The 22,236-nt window shown below is 42.0% G+C and overlaps 1 long non-coding RNA gene across 5 annotated transcripts in view; it reads left to right on the top strand.

The window, feature by feature from the left end:
• LOC148648423 (uncharacterized) overlaps window positions 1-22,236 on the top strand; it is a 164,836-nt gene that overhangs the window by 19,082 nt on the left and 123,518 nt on the right. Inside the window, exon 2 of one of the 5 annotated variants that reach the window (XR_015926741.1) lies at window positions 12,065-12,172. The exons of the other annotated variants lie outside the window; for them this stretch is intronic. This is a non-coding gene — a long non-coding RNA (uncharacterized LOC148648423). The remainder of the gene's footprint in view (window positions 1-12,064; window positions 12,173-22,236) is intronic. 5 annotated transcript variants of the gene reach the window in all.

Below are 22,236 nucleotides of genomic sequence, written 5' to 3'. Positions count from 1 at the left end.
CTACAGCACATGGTGCCGAGACCAGCTCACCAGAAGCTAGTGATGGGTAATGTCATTATTGTGCCGAATGAACTAATTGCTTAAAAAACTGACTGCGATGCTAAGTAGATCTCCATTATGACCAGCTATTTATTAGCATCTGCTCGTATTGTCCCCAAAAGAACAATAGCATCCATGATAATTACTGTCAGTGCTAGCACTGTAACAGCTAATTTATACAGCTAGACTGCCTAGCTTACTGTAGTGTTCGTTTCCAACAGGACAGTGTCAAAGTCCGCAAAGGTTGGACACAGCTGCCTTATCTTCTGTATCAAGTGTCCCGCCAGTTTTTTATAAGCCAGTTAAGCAAGGCATGAAAACATCATAATAAGGCAGATTAAAAATGAGGAATTTGTATTGCTTGTTTGGTTGCTAGCTGGTAGTTGGTCACCCAGCTATTTCCGTTGAGGATCCTGAAAACTGCTTTGGCAGGACAAGTTGTACCACACCCCTTATTCTGCATACAGCCCAGCCTTATTTCCTGGATGTGGTCTGCTGTTTCCTAAGTCTTCTGATGCTACACAAGGTATCCCAGTGCTGGGAAGTGCAGCCCTTTGCCCAGTATGCATGCCTGTCACCCTTCTCACCCACAGTGTTTGCGCAGGGTCTCTGTTAACCTGCGGTTAAGGGCTGAAGAGGAGGACGTGCAGTGTTGGAGCTGTGTTAACACTGTGGTGTTAACACAGTAGCATTAGTGAGACCTGTCGGTTGACGTATCTTCGATGCCAACCAGATTGATACATCTGTCGAGCGTTAAAATTGTTCAGCACTTGACTTGTTAACATTTGCAAGCAACCACAGCCATATGAATCCTAATTCAAAGTCCGATACAAATCACAATAAATGTAGTGATTGATAGCAAAGTAAACGCTGATAAAGGCTGCATGGCCACTGGTTTAAATAATAAAAGCAAATGATGACAAGTTTCCTGCCTCCAATGCATTTTCACCACATTTTATACCAAGTATTTTTTTCTAAGTTATTTTGTTTCCTGTTGTGAAAGAGTGATTTTCATTGTCTGGGAATGTAGCTCCTTTCTCTTCTCAAACCGCTTTCCACCTCCTTTCATATTAACAGCACTAGTGTCTGGTTGTGCTTTAGATAAATATTTCATATACAACTTTGTTGTTAAGCAAACAGTTTTACATGAAACTGCAGCATAAATCATGTATAACCTTTGTGTTTTCAAGCACAGCTTCCTGGAAGATCAGATTTTTGTGATAAGCAAAGAGGCTCAGCGTATTCCAGCTACAGATTGCTTTGCTACATGATTAGTTTTTTCAGTAGAACTTGTAGAAAGCATTTTGCTCCTTTTCATGTGCAAGCACTGATAAATTACTTGTAACAAGGGCTTTCTTTTTTCCTGTGACACATCCCAAATGTTTGGTTTTGCACATAGCTGTCGGATGAAGTTTGGGTTTTTTTTTTTGTCTTCAAGAATAAAGCGATTTCTCTCTTCCTTAGCCAGAGAAGATCAGAAATACTGTGTAAACCTGACAAGACATGAAAAAATCAGCCATGGGGAACAGAGTCAGGCTAACGTCAAAGTTTCAGCAGCACGGCACCTGTCTACCATGCGATTGGGCATAAATGGGGTTCTGATTGAGGTTTTCTAAGCAAGCCGATGTAGCTGTGATGTAGGTTTTCCAAGGGGAAAAGAGAGAAAACAGTCTAAGATCTCAGACAGCAGAAAAATTAGTCTCCCGTTTCTTCAACGAATCCCGCCTTTGCTGCTGTTGATGGTTCAGCTTTGCCGCATCGTTCCACAGGTGGTGCCACGCTCGGCCCGCTCCGCGCTGTCCTTCGCCAGGACGTCAGCCGACTGTTCTCTGTTCTTACCGCGGTGCTTGTACCCAAGGTACATTGTAGATAGGATCTCTTTTATTTGCGTGTGGTAGGTGCTCTATGCACTCATTCTGGATTTTCTGAAAGAGGAACGACTGAGCTGGAAAATGCGTGGAGAAGGCGCGTCCTGCACAAATGCTCATGTGAAAAGCTGTGAAAGGGGCCTGAACTGGGGCCCCTCCTCCACCATAACCCAGTCGGGGCCTGTGAACCACATGGAGGGGCCCCAGTGAGCTACCGGGGATTGCCTTTGTGAGCGCAGAATTGCACAGGCTTAGAGTGTTGCAAGTGAAGCACTTTGTGACGCCATCGAGCCTTGCGTTCCTCGAGTTGGGCTTGGAGCAGCTCCGGTCCACTGGGAGTCCTAACTTGTCAGACTCCGCTACCGTCGCGCCACGCTGGGAAGCTGTTGACCCTGTTGAAATTTCCCGCCGTGTTGCTCTTTTGTCTGTATTTATCCTTCTCCTTCTCGGATTTGTTTGAACCACAGCGCTTGATTTTGTAAAAGCTTAATCTGAAGGAGGCGTATGTCACAGTTCCAGCCTAGAAAGCAATATCTGTGGGCTGCAAAGGCCACAACCAGGAGCTGGTGTTTCCCCCATCGGCCAATAATTTAATTTAGCTCCGGGAAAGCAGCTAGTACCTTGACTTATCATATATTGCACTGTGATGCTGTTTGAAATGTCAGGCTAGTCTCAAGGTATCTTCACAGAGCTTTCTGTTCCTTCAGCTGTTGCAGCTTCTCTTAATTTATCTCCACAGTTGGCGAGCATCCTGCTGTCTGGTTATAATGCTTCTCTTCGGAGACTGGAGTTCTGGATGAGCTATATGTTATACTGTAACTAGTGCAAATGATTAGACGCACTTTCTTTTCCATTCGCACAGGTCAGCTGGACGCCCGATTAATGGCATTCCTTGTTAAAAATAAGAAGCAGGGGCAGTTCAGTGCTCATATTTTGGGATTTGACTGCCACTGCTCTCTCCTTAAATATTACTGCAGCGTGGAACATTTCACGACACTAAAAAGAGCAGCAGGAGGATTTCTTTGCAAAACTGTTGGTATTTCTTAAATCAGTGAGGATTTGTGTTGTATAAAGGTTCTGGCATCTGAGTGGCTTATTGATAATTTAGACATTTAAAAAATTAAGATTATTTTACTTTTCAAGCAGAAATTTGCAGCCGAACACTTTTGTTTTGAATACAAACAAAATGATTCAAAAATCGCTTTTACTTTTTCTCTTTCCAAAGATGGTGACTGTTGTGCCTGCTGGGCCTATGGCTCTGGTTGTGAGTGAAGCCTCTTTGAACTCTGACTGGGTGTTCCTTCTCTGTCAGGTCTCTGGTATGGTGGTGCCCGAGCTGGCTGTACTGTAGGAGTCTCTCAACTCAATTGTAAAACTTCTAATCTCAGGGGATTTATAGGTAACTGTACCTTTTAATGAAGCTGATAACTTGTGCATTCAACTATAAAAGATCTCAAGAAAAATCCTATACTGTATGTCTACTTTAGAAAATAATTAGGTTAATTGTTTAATTGACTGCTCGGGTTGGAGCATAAGCCAGATGACACGGGGTTTGATGCCACTGTTTTAAAGGCTCCCTTAATTTTCCATCTGCTAAAAATCATGATGTGCTAAATTGGTTCAATTAAGGAAATTAATTGAGAGCCCGGAATGAAAACCAGGACACCATCCATCCCCTGAGCAGTGAAACCAAGCAATAAAAAAAAAATCAAAAGAATTTTGAATTCTCCTTGGAATGTTCTGTTTGTTCTGATTTTCTTTTATTAATACAAGATTATTTTAAAAGGATTATGAGTGTGTATATATTTTGTGTGCATCTGTTCTTTCAAATAGGATCAAAGGCAGTGTAAAGTAGTTGTTCTTGGCTGTCAGCGCAAGCAGATCACCAAGCCCCTCACACTCTGCCTCGCATCCTTCGAGCTTTGACACGCAGTGCCTTCCTCCCCAATTGAAACCCAGCAGGTGGGCGTTTATCTTCTTAAATCCCACCTGGCATCTTTTTAAACCCACATTTGCTGCAGGCAAAAATATTCCATGTAGCATTAATCCATAAAATACACCCACTGCCATTGTTATTAATTATTAAGCCGTGAGGTTAAATTGGATACAGAGATGACTCATGCACAGAGATCTTAAGAACTATTTACTATCACACACACGCTGCATATGTACTGTATCTATTTCAAATCCCCAGAGATTGATTTCTTTTTTATATCATTTATGTGCAAAGGCTGTTGTGCAGTTTTACTTTCATGGGATGTTAAAGGTCTGTTCCTGGTGGGCACCTGTCATGCAGCCCATAAGGAAGTCTGAGAATGCTTAATATCTGGAGAGTGAAACTGTGCCAGGATTGAGGAGAATACCTTCAAATCTGAGGGAGGCTAGCTGAGGGGTCTAGAAGGAACAAGATCAGGGGTTAATGCCCAAAGGTCTCTGCTAAAGTTCTGGGGAGTCTTGACAGCATCTTGCCCTGTGGAACAGCTGCTTTTTTTAAGGTGCTCTTCACCAGAGCTGCGGCCCAGTTTGACTGCATACACCAGATTTCAGTCTTTGTCTGGAAAGAGCTCCCAATGTTTTTGAAACTGTAAACAAAATATTTTCTAGGTTGTCTTAGTTGGGTCGTTTGTGATAAACCAATTTTAATTGCATTCTGAGCACACCCGCTCATCCATAGCAATTGGACGTTGCTCAGCAGTGAGCAGCTCACAGCAGCTTTCCTTTAATTCTGACAGCAGTGCAAGTGCATTGCAAGCATGCAGCTAGCCCCCTGCTGGCCTGCTGTGTTGGCATCATACCGCTTGGCCACCTTTATTCTGGCCATAAAATAAATCAAATGAAGGCTTGTTTGCCAGCAGGAGAGAGTGCAGAGGTGGGTCCTTGGCTGAGCCTTTCATCTTACTAACATACAGCAGGAAAAGGCTTGCACCCCCCTGCCTCACACACTCTTCTCTGTCCGCACTTGAATTTTGCAGATCAGTACCAGCACAAAAGCTTTTCAGATTAAGAACCCCACCAGCGGGTGTGCGGGTGGACTTCATTATTATTCATGTGAAGAGAAATAGTCCACAAAGGGACAGTAAATCCTGGCAAACAGCAGTTGTGGGGACATCTCCCACTATGTTAATATAAATACTTGTTTTGGGTCAACAATCACTCCGTGCTGATTTTTCAGCACGTGAGTGGAGTTACTGGATAAATATAGTGACCTTCCATGCATATGGGATTTCAGACATACTTTATCTCCTCTGCTGCTTTTTTTTGTAATAGTGGCATTGGTGGCTATCTACAGTATGAATCAGCTTTTATAGCACCTTTATTTTGCAGTAATATATCACGTGCATCTCCCTCACAGTAGAGACTCAAACTGAACTTTGTGTTCTTTCTCTTGACTCGGTGAGTGCAGATCACCCCGTTGAGGTTTTGATTAATAAGGTTCTTTTCACATTCCAATGGATCCGTTTAGTTTTCAGATGATTTATTTAAGTGTCTTCTGAAGAAGCAAGATACCGTAGCTCACATTTGCTCATGTTAACCACTAAACTATAGAATCTGCGTGCACTTAGCTTATCACTGTAACACAGCCCATTAATCACCACAGCTGTGGGAATATTATAAATGAGAAATTAATAATTACAGTTAAAAGTAGCAAAGCCATTGCCTTCCCACAAATCAGGACCATACATTATGGAAAGCAAAACCTATTGTTTAACTGCATTGTGTGAAATCTTGTACTGCAAGACAAGTAAAAGGTGTGGCTTCAAACCCGAGGTCACTGGAGTTCACAGTAGGCCTGTATATGCTATAATAGGCAAATTCCAGCCCTTCTGTGTGGTATTGTTTATCCAAAAAGTTAATAAACTGCCCCTAGGAAGACACTCCTGGGGTACTGTTGAGCTGGAAATTAGATGAACAGAGACAGACTGTGTAGTGTGACAGGAAGCCGGGTTCTGTAATAAGAGTTCAGTAAAACAATACTGACTTGTTGTCTGGTGTGTTTAATTTTATATCTTACTATTGGATTTTTCTATTCCCATTCGCAAGTATCCTCCTTCAGATCCGTAACTATTTATAAAATTTGTCTTCAGCCACTGGGAAAAAAAGACTTCATTGTTTTTTTGAAGGTCAGTTTCTAAGACAATTGCTAAGCATCAATGTGCTGTTAAACTGATATTCCTAAATATCATTGTGCAGTCATTCCATTATAATGTCATACTTCTCCTTTGGTAAATTTCAAAATACCCCCTTTGTAAACGTCAGTATAATAGTATATTACAGTAATTGGCAGTAAATTGCAATTAACGAATGAATCATTTAGTATATTAGTAGATGGTTACTCTAATGCGCGGACAGTGAAGCAGGAGATTAAGATGTGTAGCTACACGACATAGATTTGTGTATTTTGACCAGTTGCCTAAGAAGAGTGTTGCTTGTAGAAAACTCCCTCAGTGGTGCTGAGGTCTTTAGTTTCTCCTTTCACTGTATTAAGTGCACCGTGTGATATGAGCAAAGGCAGCTTCCAGCCTCAACCCTCTAAGCAGCTGACAGTACAGCTTAATGTGGTGTGATCAAAATCCACTGCATTAGGCATTCAGGAAAGTTTGATTTTCCTGAAACCTCTTCCCTTTCTTCAGCATTGGAGTCGTTGAAGTCTGCAAGTATGACAGGCATGGATCTGGGGGGGGGATACTTCAGGTATTTATACCATCATTGGCTTTTTAGGTAAGGATTTCACTATTTAGAAAAAAGAAAATGAGCTTGGTGACCTCGCAGATGTGTAGGACATCACACTGTTGCTCTGACTGTTTTCTGATTAAGCTTGATTGCTGTTGCCCTCTGTCCTCCCAATACACATGCATATTTCTTCTTTGTTTAACAGTTTTTTTAACTTGAATATGGACTATGACTGGCAAATGGAGCTGTGACTTAGGAAGATGTCAGGTGTCCTTCATAGTAGTTTGCACATGTTTAAACATCTGCAGTGTAGGGTTTTTTGTTTGTGCCTTATCTTTGTCCCTGAGCAGTGGGGATTCACAACAGATTATTTCTTCTGAATGACATTTTTTAAAAAGGGGATTTCTGTCACTTGACACAAGTATCTGTTTTTACAGGCCTTATGGATATCCGTTAATTATGTGCAAATGCTTTTTCAAACATCAACAATGCAGAACATATGATCCTCTCATACATGATGTTCTAAAACATTGTAGTATCATCTTTGGAAGGCTCTGCATGCTCTTGATGCATGTAAGCTTTCAAAATCTCATATTTTAAATAGCTTTTAAATATGATTTTAATCCCCCCCAAAATAAAAATAATCCAGGTTCTGTTTTTTGATTTTTGAAAAATTGTTTCTTTAGGGATTTAAACAGGCATATCTGTGCTGATAGCGTGTCTTAATTTTTAATTAAATACCCTTGACTGACACCTGCATTAACCTGTAAAATGTTCTTTGGCAGAACTGAATGCAGACCTTTTGTTTTGTGGCACTACGTGTGGCCTACGGCAGACAGGATGAAACATAATCCTGAGCTTAATGCTTTCCCAAAGACACGTCTTGACAAGAACTCACATTTTACTTCCTGTTCTGAGAAGGATATTTCACTGCTGCTGCTGTAAAAAAAAAATAATCTTAATGCATGCAATCCTTACATTTGGGTAAATTACACTTCAAATTGATTTTATACTTATTTCAACCTTTGTGTTTTTCTGTCAGCCTGCCTGAAAAGAGCCCTGTTTGCTTTTATAATCCATTGAGGACTGATGCCATGCAATGAGGTCCATCGGTTTCATGCAAACAATTCAGCTTCTGAGGATGACTTTGTCCTGTTATTATTAAATATGTCAGAATTTATTCATTCAAGGTGGGTGAAATGAATAAATAAATATTTCGCATCAGTGAAAGTCTCTGAGTAGTTTGAAGTAAGGATAGAGTTTTTTCACATCAGGAATAGTTGATAATGAATGTCACACATGGGGGTCTCGGAGTGAAACGGTGCCTTGATGACTTTGTGTGAACAGTGTTACTGGGTAATGTAAGATAGAAAAAAAAGGTTTATTTTTGCATAATTTGTTGTAAGACTCCTGAGCTCTTGCTGCTAGTGCAGACCATGTGTAATTAGTGGAGTACCACAGGTATCCCTACTAGGATACCTCTGCTCTTCTAATTTTTTCTTATTCTCAGATTTAGATAAAATTCAAGACTGGGTAAACTCCTGGCAAATGACATTTTAATGTAGTTGTTAAAATTGACTAATTTTATGGGATATTATGTTAGAATTGTAATTGTAATGAACAAGTTAGGCCTCATTTAGAATATAGTGTACAGTTTTGGTTACAATTTCATACTGCTCCTTTGGAATCAGTCCAGATCACAGCAATCAAATATATTCAGGGCTTAAGGGAATATTCTGAGCTAAAATGCTGAAAGAACTGAGTCTTTGTGGTCTTGATCAGAGTAGAGTGCCAGGGGACCGGATACAAGTATTCAAAATCCAGAAATACATTGGCAAAGTCACCCAAGCAGACTTCTTCAGAATGAATATTGACACATGAACCAGAGGACACAAGTGGGAGCTACTCAGAAGTGAATTTAAAGCCGAGAACAGGAGGCACATTATTTCCCAAGGGGTTGAGGGAGTGTGCAACCAGCTGCCCAGCCCTTGTGGTGAAATATATACTCTGGCTTCTGACAAGAAATGGTAGCCCTCTTGTTTGTAACTGTTTTTCTGTTTCTCCTTTATCACAATAATAGGCCTATTTTAAGAAGTTTTAAGTAATTTGCATGCACATATACATTACAGGTACCCCATTAATAATGAAGGAGTTTGTAAATGATTTAAATTCTGGAAAAAAATGAGACTTTATGATCTTTTTTCCTTTTAATCCCTTATCTTCCATTCAACAGCAAACATTTAAAGATTATTATACTATTTACTGCAGATTGCTGTACGTGTTTCCTCGGAGCCTTGTCGTGATGCAGCCGCATTGCTATCAGAACGGATTTATCATCAGTTGTCATCTGTTATTTCTTAGAGCAACAGCTGTAATTTTCTATTCAGGTGGTTAAGCCAGATAATCACAGCCAGACTAGCAGAGTGCTTAGCTGTGACATATCCTTTTGTATGTCTTATTTAGGCATTGAGTCATTGTTATGCACAGACTGGGTGATAAAAGTCACAATCCAGAGTTTTTAAGTTCCTCCTTGTGCAGTAAGTGTATACACATTTGCCACTGTGTGCAAGAGCGGATTAGGGCTGCCCATTTACTGGATTGAGGCCAGAGACTGGGTCTTGCAGTGAGCACCATTCGGCTTTCCCAGCTGCTTCAGTGTTGAGGGCGAGGGACATGACAGGTCCTGGGCTGGGTGGGCACCTCTGCCACAGCAGCATGCAGCTGGGCTCGGGAAGGTGCAAGTGGCACAGAAACTTGAGCCCATCACTCACAGCACTGTGAGTGAGCGATGTTCCTGCTGTGGCCCCCACCCTGCTCTCACCGTGCTTCTGCTCGTGCTTTTTTTTTTATTCCTTCATGGACCCCTGAGATGCGTTTCTGCAATGTAAAGGTCTTTCATCCCCTGCTTTTATTTTTTCTGTCTCCCTGGCCTTATTCTGCCCCCTTCCCTCCTCTTTGGCTAGTTATCTTACTTTGCTGTTTGTCTTTTTGTGCACTCCAGGCTGTCGGGTACAGCGTCATGTAAGTGCCTTTCCTGTGCACAGCTGTGGAGGTGGAAGGAGAGGGGACATCTGAGACACTGGGGAAGAGTCACTGCCCCCTGTGACTGGTCAGCGCTGCTGTGGTCATGGGCTGAGCCGAGAGTATCCCCGTACTGGACTTTCCACCTTTTTAGCTCTGTCGGACTTAGTGGCGTCCGCCTGCCTCGTGATTTTAATCGGCACCTCAACTTGCTTAGTGATTGACACAACTCCCTGATTACTTCCTCCCTCAGAGCCCGTGATAAGTGTTCCAAGTTACACTATCTGCACAAGCCAGACCCTAAACAATCAGTGAGGGAGTTAGGGACGTAATGCATTTAATACCTTGTGACTGATCTGCAGAAATATTATCTTGCTCTGCTGCTGGGTGCAGATAGGGACTGGCAGCCTCAGCTCGTGTAGGGATATTTGAAATAGATCACCTGTGGTACAGATAATCCTCTTTGGGATTAAATTTTATTATCCCCGTGTGTGGTGTAATACCTGCCAGATAACGGCATTAACGGGAAATAGCATCTAAAACAGAGGAAGGGAAAACTTCCTCCCAATGGCTTGGCCAGAAATGCCACCTTTTCTTCTCTGTTTCCTGCTGTTCTGGAGCGCCTGTGCTTTCCAGGCCTCTGCTGGTGCCCCTGCTCACTCATGCTGACCACCAGGGGGAGCCATTAAACTCGTAGACCTGTTGTGGTCAGGAGTGGCTCTGATGGTGGCATCGGAATTGAAGAGAACTGGTCAACACACACCTGTCTCTTGAGAATTTGAATGTCATAGGGTCTCGGAGTAGGGGGGAAGGAGGTGTAGTGGATCAGTTGTTAGTCACTGTTTTTAAAAAAGGCCATGGTTTGGGAAAAAAAGCACCAATCGGAATGCTTTCTTTAGGGCCATTTTTATTAGATTTTAATTTCACGACTCATTTCTTTTATGAAGCAATTTTACTTTTCTTAACTGAATCAATTAATAGTAATTAAATGTTTTTGCTTAGTCAAAACATTTTGGAAAAGGAATGAAATGCTGTTTTATGAAAGCCTGTAGACGTCGACATGTTACATAGCCACTCATTTACAAATGCCTCAGGAGACTTACGAAGGAATATTATTTTTCGTTTTGGTTTATTTATTTGGCTTTCAGAGTCCTTAAGAAAAGTGGTAAGCCTTAATGATTCTGCATCCTGCTGCATCCTGGTACAGTTTCAAAGATTAACACATTTCTGCCAACAAGCCAAATGAGGAAAGGCAGGATATATAATTGTTTCTTCAGATAGCTGTGGAATCAATGAATTGGGATTTGTATTCTGCTCAATGGTTTAACCGTGCCTAGGGCAGAGGTTTAGCGATTTGGCTTGGACAGAGGTGTACTGTCACATCGGTTTTGTGGTTTATTACAATAGCAAATTAATGCAAGTGCATTAATCTCTATTACCTGTTCCTTTTCCAGTGTTTGTTAAATATAGCAAAAATTAATTCTTGGGCAAGTGGAGCCACTGCAATTTTAACCAATCGTAATTCTCTATAGGGGGAAATGAGGAGGTGAAGAAAAACTTTTCTGAACTACCCTCCTTTGAGCTCATCCCTTAATTTTGGTCAGTAAGCCGTTTTGTAAAGTTGCCAAAAAAGACTTCACTTCATGTGTAGTAATGTTCTTATGAAATGTACTGTACATGTGTATAAATAATTGGCTTTTGTTTAAACACATTATAAAGGTGGATGCTGCACATTGGTGGTGGTGGAGGGGAGACCCCATTACCTGTAAAGCACTTTGAGTGGAGTGTCCAGAAAAGCACTATATAAGTGTAAGCAATTATTATTATTATTATTATTATAAACACATGTTCCATGGCAGGAATGGATCCTTTGCATCAAACTGTCTTCTGTGCACAAGAGAGGTCTGGTTCTAGAAGCATCCTGACATCACAAACCTCTGGCAGCTGAGCTGCTCTCTTGGAGAAAGTGCCAAGTCTCTGTCCCTCTTGGAACAGAGGAAAATGTGGTTGCTTAGGAGCAGTGATCCTAAAATATCACTATAAAGCATCACATACGTCTGCTGAGCAAGGTTAAATAACAACACTGCTAGGACAATCTAGCTGGATGTCTCAGCATTCTTTGAAAAAAGTGGAAAAATATGCTTTAAGAAACATTTTTTTTTATTAATTCTGAGGTCACTGAAGTTTTCAGAAATAATCTTAGTATTGAAAGATTTAACCTTCCTGGCAGTTAATCTTTGCATGACTATTTACAAAACAATTTCTTTCCAAATTTGTATTAATGTGAAGCAGGCCTCAACCAGCAGACTATCGGGTTATTGTGGTTACTGGTCTCAGGTCATCTTCAGCTGTGCTCGGGTCTGAGTCCTACCTGAACCTTTAAAATGGTAGGACGTGATGTCCAGGTTTTCCTGTGTGGAGCTGAAGCAGAGTGATCTAAGGAACGTACTTTTCTAATTTCCCAGCACGGCGTTGCTCTTTGGGTCCGGATTCGTTTTCACTGGACTGGCTAGAAATAAAAAAGAAGAGCTCCTGATATCCTGAAGGCAAAGAATAAAGCAGCTGTCACTGAGGTAACATTTCTATCTACAAAGGCATGAGAGGGGAGTTTTCATTAACTCCCAGATACATGTGAGTCAGGTTGGGGTGATTAATAGCTTCCTCTTGAGAGAAATCCTTGGTGGACTGATTTCAGATTCCTGAGTCTTGACTTTGACTTGTTGCTTCCTCGTGTATATCGCCTAGAGTTGAGAGAGTTTGCATCTATTCTGTGTATCTGTGTTGCAGTTTCCAGTCCTGTGTTCCTCCCACAGCGTTAAACTAGGTGGAATCTCAACTTTCACAATAGGGTGGTATTCACAGCTAAACTCTGGGACTTTGTTCATTTTCATTGGTATGGGGGGTCTGTAAAGAAATCGCCTGATTCCCTTTGTGAAGTCCTCTCTGGATCACTGTGAGTGAACTATGGTTATAAAAGATGTCTGTGAGTCAAGTGGGCAGTGCTGCAAATTAGGCAGTTCTTGGAGAAATAGAAGAGTGCAGGAGGTGAGATAGATATATATACAGTATATATAGAAGACCTGGTCCTGGGTATGAATGAACACTGAGGTTTGAGCTAGGATGTGATGTGATGAGAATTATATTTTCTAGAAAGTAAGAATGTACATATGCCTGTTTCTTCCAACAATGACAGCAGTTTTGCTCCGCCGGCAGACCGAGCGGAGCTGTCAGTACCAGCAGCAGGGAACCTGCAGCTGCTCCGGGGCCGTAGGCTTCTGTCCTCCCCGAGTCCTCAACCAGCACTTTGCGCCTTGGCTGCCCGCAGCCTCCTCATTTGTAAAGACTTCCCCAGAAAACCAGTCACGGTGGCAGCTCTCGAAATCGGCACAAACACCTTTTAATTCTGCTGATGCGCTTGGCGACAACAGTAGCTTACCTCTTTCTGTCATATCGTAACACTGTCGATGCGAAACAGATGGAATTAAACATGTACCGAGTCTTACATGTTGGATTCTTTTTTGATTAATTGTTCAAGCTACATCATCGTAAAAGATGCTGTTTATTTGTTATTTTGCTCCAGAAAGGTTTCAGTTATTTACTTTCCAATGTCATCTTCAATCCCATGTCGCTGTTTACTCCCCTGCCTCTGCTCAGGATGCTGTTGTGGCACTCTGCTCTGCTGTAGAATATCCGGATAAGGAAAAATTCAATTACTGCAGCGGAGCCTGTGCTGAGAAACAGTGAAAGGAAATCACCGCACATGGGGTTTTAAATAATAATGCAGAAATGCCAAGGATTAAAATGAATTAGTTCATTAAGTTTCATTTTACGGGAGGCTATTGCTTCATTAGTTGAACTTAATGAGCTGGAAAGTGTATTTTCATTCAGAAAATGTGAAAATATCGAGACAGCTGTTGCTTTCAGCAGTGAACTGCAGGGTTCAGAGGTCACAGGGTCTAAGGAGCAAGGTACTGTTCCTGCCTTACAGACCAAAACAAAGAGAGCAGTTGTCTTTAGAGTTTACCCCCAAATTTCCAAACTTTGAAAATAATTGGCTTAACAAATAATTTCACTGTGACCCTTACCAGGTCAAATGGACTGAAACTGGGTGGATGAAGAGAAGTAATGATTGCACCTGAGATATGCAGACATGGGCGCATTAGGAGTAGCAAAAGAATGCAGGCCACGCAGTCCGTCCTCTTCAGCTGGTGTCTGGTATTCCTTCAGGGATCTCAGGGTATCTTCAACAGCCATGGGGCATTTTGTGTTCGTTTTTGTGCCACTTTTAATGTTCCTGTGATTCTGATTGTGTTGCATAAGAAATAGAGTTCAAAGAAATGAGGAGCCCATTCGGTTCCTATTTGCTCCAAGTAACTCATCAGTCAGTTTTCTGAAAGAAGCCAGGAGTCTTGGGTTTGATAATGAGCTTGAGTGCTGTAGGTTCTTCCTGACTCCCACAGCCATATGTCAAAGAGTGCCTCCTGTTCGGTTTTAAATGCTCTTCCTCTTAGTTCCATAGTTTTCATGCACCTTCTCTGCTTGTTTATTTACTGTTGATTCTGAAGAAGGCCACTGGGCCTTCTAGGGTTTTGAATGGGTTTTCCTTGTATTCTTTCATTTTTAGGTAGTCAGTGCAGGGCGTTGCGTTGATCCCAGGAGTCTGTGGTCAATCGTCTTGGGACTGATACCAGAGCAACAGTATATTTTAATAATGGTGCCTGAAATTGCTACTAATGGTTATTTAGTTATAAGCACTTCAGTACCTGGTCCTTTGATCTTTTTATTTGACCCTGGATTTCTCTTTTTGCCTCTCTCTGCCCTCTGTGTGTCTACTTGGCAGAGTCCCTTTGATTTCTCCCCCTTCCCTTTTATGAGAAGGTAATGATCATGATAAGCAGTACTAGAGGAAGTGCCCTGAAGGAGTTAAAACTCTCCTCCCAGTTGGATTTGTTTAGAGCCTTCTCTCAATAACTGCTCCATATCAGTTGGTACCATAGATTCGTCCTCTTCAAGGAGCACTAGACAAGGTTCTGCAGGGGGATTGTGTGTGTTAACGGATTGTTTGCTCAGATTATGCAGAGCGCTTTGAAGAGAAATTCCGGGAGCCTTCTTCAAACCCACTGTTGACAGCCCACAGACAGTAACAACACTATCTGAAGTACATGCTAGTGTTGGCATTTTTTTACAGAACCCTGCTTATGCTTATTTTTATTTTTCCTGCCTTGAAGGTGTTAAGAATGACAGAAATAGGCCTGGAGGGGGGTGTGTATCTTGGTGGAGGAGGAGAAGATTGGAATTGCAGATGCAGCTTGGACCATTAACTTCAAGAGCTGCTTACACATCCTGTGGCATGAACAAAGGAGACCTGTTTGAGTCTTCGCACTTCTTTTACTAAACCAGTCAATGCAACAGTTTACTAATTGTTTTTATTGTGGGGAAAAACAAACCAGTGATAACAGGGTTTTGTCATTTAGAGCAATACTGACGGCTCATGTTTTCTCCTGCAGTCCTGGCAACCATGTGGCTGTGTTAGTGAAGATCGTACCCCAACAGAAGTCTGTTGGAAACATTTTTCTTAGTTTTATTTCTTACTGAAGTCATTGAGCACTCATAATATGTGCATTTCATATCTTGGAGCTAATAAAATGTAGAATTAATGGACAGGCCTGCTTCCTGCAGTCTCTTAACTGTGGGGTATTTGACAGCTAAATTATCCACAACACATCAAACAGAAAATAAAGAAATTGGAGCTACATGTAGATCATCATAGATATTACACTATTTTTCTGTCAGAAAAAGTGTGCATTATTACACCTGAGTGACACTAAGAATTTTAAAAGCCTTCCTATCATTTTATGGTTTGCAGTTATTCAGCTAACAAGTACATTGTTGACCTTAGTAGCTATATTTAACATTTACTGCTAAAACATGTACATAATATCAAAACTCCCATACTTGCGGACTGCACTTCAATACCTTTAAATAAAAGCTTGTTCCGGTGTTATAAGTCAGGCTGCCATGGTTGCATGTAGGTACAGTATGATAGAAAAGGAGTGGAAAAGCAGACTAAATCACACTGTTCTTCATTTTCCATGCCCCCTTCCTACCCCTTCAGTTTGGAACAACTCCGTGGTCACACTGTGCAGCGCCCCCATCAGGAGGTTGGGGATTGTACATGCCTTTTTCTGAGCGTGGTGCCACCCCTCTAACTCCGCTGTCGACAGTAGCATGTGCCTGACTGGCTTAAAGATGACCTGGCTGGCTTAAGGGTGCCCATCCCCAATACTGCTTGGCCAGGGGTGAGCTGCTGTTTGCACGGCCCTGATCGCAGCCTGCTAGTAACGTGCACCCCGCACTCGAGCTGGGGATACCTGCGCTGACGGGCCTGACCTACACTCCTAACTCCTGCACAGAGCCAGTCGGGCCTCTCCTCGCCCCCCTTTTAACTTTTCAGCCTCTGTAGGGTCGAGCTTTCAACCGGAAGGCCCGCTACTTATTCCGATTCCCAGACTGAGCTCCCAGACCACTTGTGATGTGGGGTTCCCACCTGTTGATCTGTGATTGAACTGGCCACCTTGTCAAGAAGGTGGTGGGGACGTACTGGGTCTTCCTGTCCTCGGCTTTCTCACTGCCCTTTTGCTAAACCTGTACCTCACGGTTTGCGGCTCCTTCCTTGTTTCTGCAGCCAAGTGGCGGCTAAAGCTCCAGCAATGATAAGTGTGGATTAGCAGCTCCAATTTGCCTCCACTGACTCATGGAGAGAGGATTGCCAGCTACGTCTTCCGCGGATTCGTCTGCCTGTCTGGACGGCTCTGAGGAGGTGCTGTGAGGTGTGAGAGTTTAAGTTCCAGCGCTTGAAATGTGTTTTTCCCTCAACCGGCTTAGGCTCATTGCAGAGAGGGAGAGACGGAAATGGGCTTTCCAGGTTTCTTCACCCTGGCACCCATAAAAACCGCCCACTGAAACCACAGATAAATCTTCACTTAAAACGGCTTTTGTAAATCTGTCTTTGAGGGGAAAAAAGTAATAAGGGATTGTGGAAGTCTGCAGGAACAGCTGGAGTTGAATCCATTGAGCAGTGATATTGCAAAAGTTGTGTTCCCAGCCAATGTCTGGACTAGCTACAAAGGCCAAACCATTCATCCTTGAAGTAAATACATTGTAATCCTTGTTCTTTAAATGTGCTGTTTATTGCTAACTCACAGGTTATTTTTCTCTGATGTTTTCTCTGCACTGCTGTGTACAAGTGTGTTGAGATGTTTTGGTGAAGGCTGGTGTGAAATAATTTCAATATAAATTGTTTTTGTAGGATGAACTATGAGATACAGCAATGGGTTTATAACTCAGTGAGTTATGCTCCAAAGAACAGACTTTGAAACATTATGAACTGCTGGATGTCACCTGGAGAACCAGTTAACATCTTGAGCAAAAATAAATTCAGACTAGACTCCAGAACCGTTTCCAGAAGAAACGCACTGTGTTGGTGGTCACTGGCCAAGAGGAGCTGATGTCCAGATGGCCTCCCTGCATCAGTGCTGGCACTTTCACCTGGAACCTACCTGGTAGTTTGGCAGCCTTAGATGTTTAGAATAATTTTGCACACTTGATAAAATTTCTACCAATATGTGTGAGACTTAAAATGTTGATTTGCAAATGAATATTAAAGGCATGGCTTGCTTCATGGTGCAGCCCTGTTCCTGTCCATCCCCCGATCACTAGGGCATCTTGATCGTCCTGAGGAGTCTCTCAGGCTGCCTAGTTGTCATTTCAGACAAAAACAGCTAGGTGAGTCTCGGTACAGGCTGGTGCTGCGCACTCTCGAGGAGTTGTTGCTTTTTGTGGTGTGGCGTCTCCCTCACATGACATGTTGGGCAGGTGGTGATGGAGATTGGAAACCTGATATTTAAAGTGAGATCGGTAATGGGCATCCACGCCGCTGCACGGGGCTGCAGTGACTATTGTTCTGCCACTGGTCACCCCAGCAAAGGCCTGGGTACAGTCACGTCTACTGTGTTACAGTGCCATGTCAATGTCCAAGGGGCAGTTCTAGGTGGATATTTCGTTTTAAGGAGCCTTGTTAGTGTTATCTTTCTGCTTGCTCGACTGCATGGCGCCCTGTATGAGACTGACTCCTGTATGTACCATGGTATTATCTCTGTTGACCTAGCATTTTAATAATGCAGCACTGTGCACTGTAATGTGTGTAATGATGCACCTACAGTCCTACCGAGAGGGCTGGCTATTTTGCTGTTGGCATTATACGTGTGCTGAAGTCCTAACATCCCTTACTTGGAGGTGCAGTTCTTTAATGCTGAAAGTCACTTATCTAATTATATGATAACGGGGGATAAAAAGGCACATTTTAGAAAGGAGAGCATTTAGCAGCTAATACCAAGATCTTTCATGAGTGTCAGGTGGTTATCTCTGGACTAATCCAATTTAAAGAGATTGAAATGGTCTGTATTCAGATACTTCCTTAAATCCATTATCAAAACAAAGACATTTTATAGAAAATCTCACTATTCAGTACAGTTGTATGAAATCCCATAGAGCACTGAGTGCAGACTGAGACAAGGCCATCACGTACATATGTTCAAATATTAATGATCATAAAAGCCTGTATTGTTTTTCATGGAAGGTCAGTGCTTCTCCAGTGGCAGACTGTAGTCTCAGTGCAGATTATTTCTCGGAGGCCTTGGATGACAACATTGCTGTCACAGAAAGCCAGGCCCGTGTTAATTAAACTGGATTTTAGCACCAGGCTGAACAGACAGGAAGATAATGAACCATTAACATAATAAACAATTTCCATTGCATCTCCCCTAATGGTTTTTAATTTCAGCTCATATAAATTATTTACATTTGAACTTCCTAATCAAAACATTATGGGGATAAATATAGCAGTGAAAGAGAATATTTCATTTAAGATGCCATTAAAGAATAACACGGGGTATTTTCATTGTTTTTAATGGTGCTGTTCTAAATTTATAGGAGGCAGTGATGTTGTTTCATTAGAACGTTTAATAAGTGATTAGCCTTAAACTAGCCAAAAGGCAGATGTCATACACATCCTTATTAATTTCATGCCGGAAGCCCGTAATAATCAGATGTTCTGAGGCAAGCTTCTCTCTTAAAGTGCTATCAGTTTCCATAGAGTAAAACTGGAAATTATATTATTGAAGCTGTCCTGAAATGTTATTGTTCTGCACCAATGTGTGTGGCTGGTGTCCATATTTCACCATGTGTTCAGTAAGAAACGGCTAGTTACAGAGCATCATTTTTTGGTGATGTAAATATCATAATATTGCTGTGGACTCTAGACCCGACAGCCCTCATCTACGACGGGATCAAGTCCTAGGGTCATTCTCCATGGATTTTTCTCTTTAGGAAAGAGAATTGTTCAGGAGAGGGTATAGTGAAAAATTAGGCCTTTCCTTTACTTGCTAGTGTTATCCACTCGTAATCTGTCACTGACTTTGAAAATGGTGGCTGGCGTGTAGAAGCTTCAAGGGGACGACTTTCCTTGAAAAAGCCTCAGCAGAACAGCCCTCATACTTTCCTTGCTTTTTTTTAGGAATTATGGAATTCAAATCCATTGCACCTGCAACAGTATGTGCTGTAAAATAATATGAGCTGCTATTTTCAGTTCATACCAATAGAACTCTTGATTCCATGTGGAGACTGTCCACATCCCTGTTAATGTTTCACCCATCCATTTTGGGAACGTTCCTTATCCTGATGAGCACTGCAGCCAGTGAGCTCTCTCTCGCCCTGTTCGGGACACCAGGCATCAGGGGCTGTGGAGAAAGGGCCAACTAAGAGCAGCCAGTCAAACACAAAAGACAAATCAAATATCAAACACAGCCCTTTCTGGGATGTGGGAGGAGACCAGAACAGAACCCACACACACTTGATCCCTGGTAGTTTCTCTCGTCTTTATTTCAACCCCACAGAGCTACTGGCAGATGTTGCATTAGAGGTTTCACTGTATGAGTGGTTTCCCCCGAGTTACAGAAATCGTCTGCTGCCTGACACAGAAAATGATTCAGAGAGTGTGAGGGCGATTGAACTCTGCTTTAATAAAAGATCCCATTCCGCCTGTGACCTTTTAGCCTCTGTGCCAGCTGTATTCATTAGACATCTTCTCAAGACGGAACCCTTCCATTAAATCAAGGTAGAATAGGCATTTATAACGCTTCTAGAATGTAGTTCTTCGCTTTTCACTCAGTGTAGGCATTTGTTTTTTTGTGTGTAGCATTGCAGGTGGGTGCTGTACCGAGACTGAAAATAAGATACTGAAGACATAGATGTCAGTGGTCTGAGTGGCTTTGGGGAGAGAGCTGTATACACATCTGAATTGTTTCATTTTATTATTTATCTTCAATTTTCAAAATATTAATTTTAGTGCAGAGAAATCTTTTCACAGAAAATTGTGTAGTTATGTTGATCTTTTGAAGAAATGCTGTACAATTTAATGATGAATTGCATATTGATTTTTTTGTTTACAATTTTAAATTGCTTTATACTACACTCTTTGAATCTGTTAAGTGCCACAGAGGTGCAACCTATGTATATAGAATATATGCATCAGGAACGCTTAAATAGCAAAAGCTGTTTACAGTGTGTTCTAAGTGAATTGAGACAGTGTGAACCTGCTGCCATGTGGCCAACTGTGGACCGGTACCCCTGAACTGCACTGAGATGGCTGTGAGAAGACTTGTGCTCTTCAAAGAGCGGAGAGTTGTAGGTCAGATTCTCTGGTCCTGTACAGCTCTGAAGCAGATCGCTCTAAATAAGAATTATGTTGAACAATCAATTAATTAACTCTTAATTAGACTGTATGAAAATAAGGTGGTTACAAAATTAGATTTTGTCCCATCTAATTCATTTGGTTGTTTGTAGCTCTCTGTTGCAGACATTTCTTTAAGGACCTTTAAGATATTGGCTGCAACAACATAGCTGGACAACTTGTTCCAGACTCCTGCTGCCCTTTTTATAAAAAAAAGTGCCTTTCCTCTTCCCTTTTGTCTCCGCTTGGAAATCCTGTATCATAGCCCAGTAACCACCAACGTCTAGTATTTTGTGACCAGGAATCCAGCACTGCTGCAGCAGTGAGAACCGAATCCTTCTAGGCAAGTAGGGATGTGTAGCATTAGGGATTCACCCCTGCTGAATTGACAGGCCTTGGAGACCGTGTGGCCCAGGGAGCTCTGCTGCAGACGACCGGTGATGTCATCCATGGTTGTCAGATGTGATGCAGCGTTGGCAGGCAATCCAGTAATACTACAAGACACTCATCATCCCTGAAGATAATGGGAATGCTGCACACAGAAACTAGAGCCAGGAGACTCGAAAACAAATTAATTGCGAGGAGATCTGGGTATGAGACTGAGAGGAGCTTTGTGACAAATATAAATGGCGATCCTACAAATAAATATCCATCATGTTCAGAGGATCTACTGTCCATTCTTGAAGTATTCATCAAAAGGATTACCAGCCCCGGTAGCTTGTAGCCCTACTTTATCATTTAACACAATTTTTATATTTTTAGATAGAAGGCCTTTTAATAATTTGATACCAAAACTATTATTTAAGCTAATTTGGTGAACAGTATTTGAAACAAAAAAGTTGTCTCTTATTTGTGTGGGATCCTTTTCATGTCTGACACACTGCAATTGCAGCACGAAAGGAAGGAACTGGGGGGTGCAGTCTTGCTTTTTCTCATGTCCGTCTCTTCATGCTTCCCGATGGGGCTGAAGAGAGCCCCTCAACATCCAGCTACTTCATATATGCACTGGGGCTGATTTAAGTACTCCGAGATGTGGCTAGATGGGAAAAAATGAGCTCGAATGCTGATATGGACAGAATGCTCTGCTAATTACGTTTCTCATTACAACACGGCCTGAAGCTCTGTACTGGAGCCAGTGAAGAGCTGTGTCTGAAGCTCCTGTAAAGTATGTCACAGCTGTTAGGAAGTTCAGTGAAGCGTTCAATCAATATATCATGTCAGGTACTGGCAGCTCACCTTTACTTACTGCACCTGTTTTAACAAATGGTGTTCATTCCGTATTTCCTTCAAGGAAATGGGGGGGACTGAATTACATGCCTGTTGCAACGTGGGGGGTCATTATAACTCGGAATGGCTCCAGTGATAGATTCTGAAAAGAGAATTGATTTTGAGTTGTAGCACCAAGGATTGAAAGGTTCCTAAAACGCGAGATACTGCTGTGGTTGAAATATGAATCTTTCTCAAGGGGGCGAACCCTGTGCTTGAAATGTATGGATATAAGCACTAAGTACTTATTTTTCATTGCAGTCCTCAGTGCATTTCCTTACTTTCCAAGTTACTGTACTTTTGCTCTTACCTCAGCCCAAAATCTAAACCCAGCCAAACCCCCAGTCCAGACATTTAACCAGTACCCTAAACCTATATAGCCCTTGATAAGCTACTGCCCTATATATAAGAAAAATTCCAGCCTTTACCTTATGGCCAAACATAGCCCTCAGCTCTATCCTACAGTAATGGTAATCTTTTTATGGCAGTGGTACAGGATAGTATGTCTCCAAGACAAATCTCAAGAATTACCAAAAACATTTGACAAACTTTCATTGTTAATATTTTTACTATGGATGTGGT

The sequence above is a fragment of the Lepisosteus platostomus genome, chromosome 15 (genome assembly GCF_059453375.1).
Source record: "Lepisosteus platostomus isolate fLepPlt1 chromosome 15, fLepPlt1.hap1, whole genome shotgun sequence".
Classification (NCBI taxonomy): Eukaryota; Metazoa; Chordata; class Actinopteri; order Semionotiformes; family Lepisosteidae; genus Lepisosteus; species Lepisosteus platostomus.
Note: the sequence above shows the minus strand (reverse complement) of the source record. Positions and strands in the feature narration are given on the sequence as shown.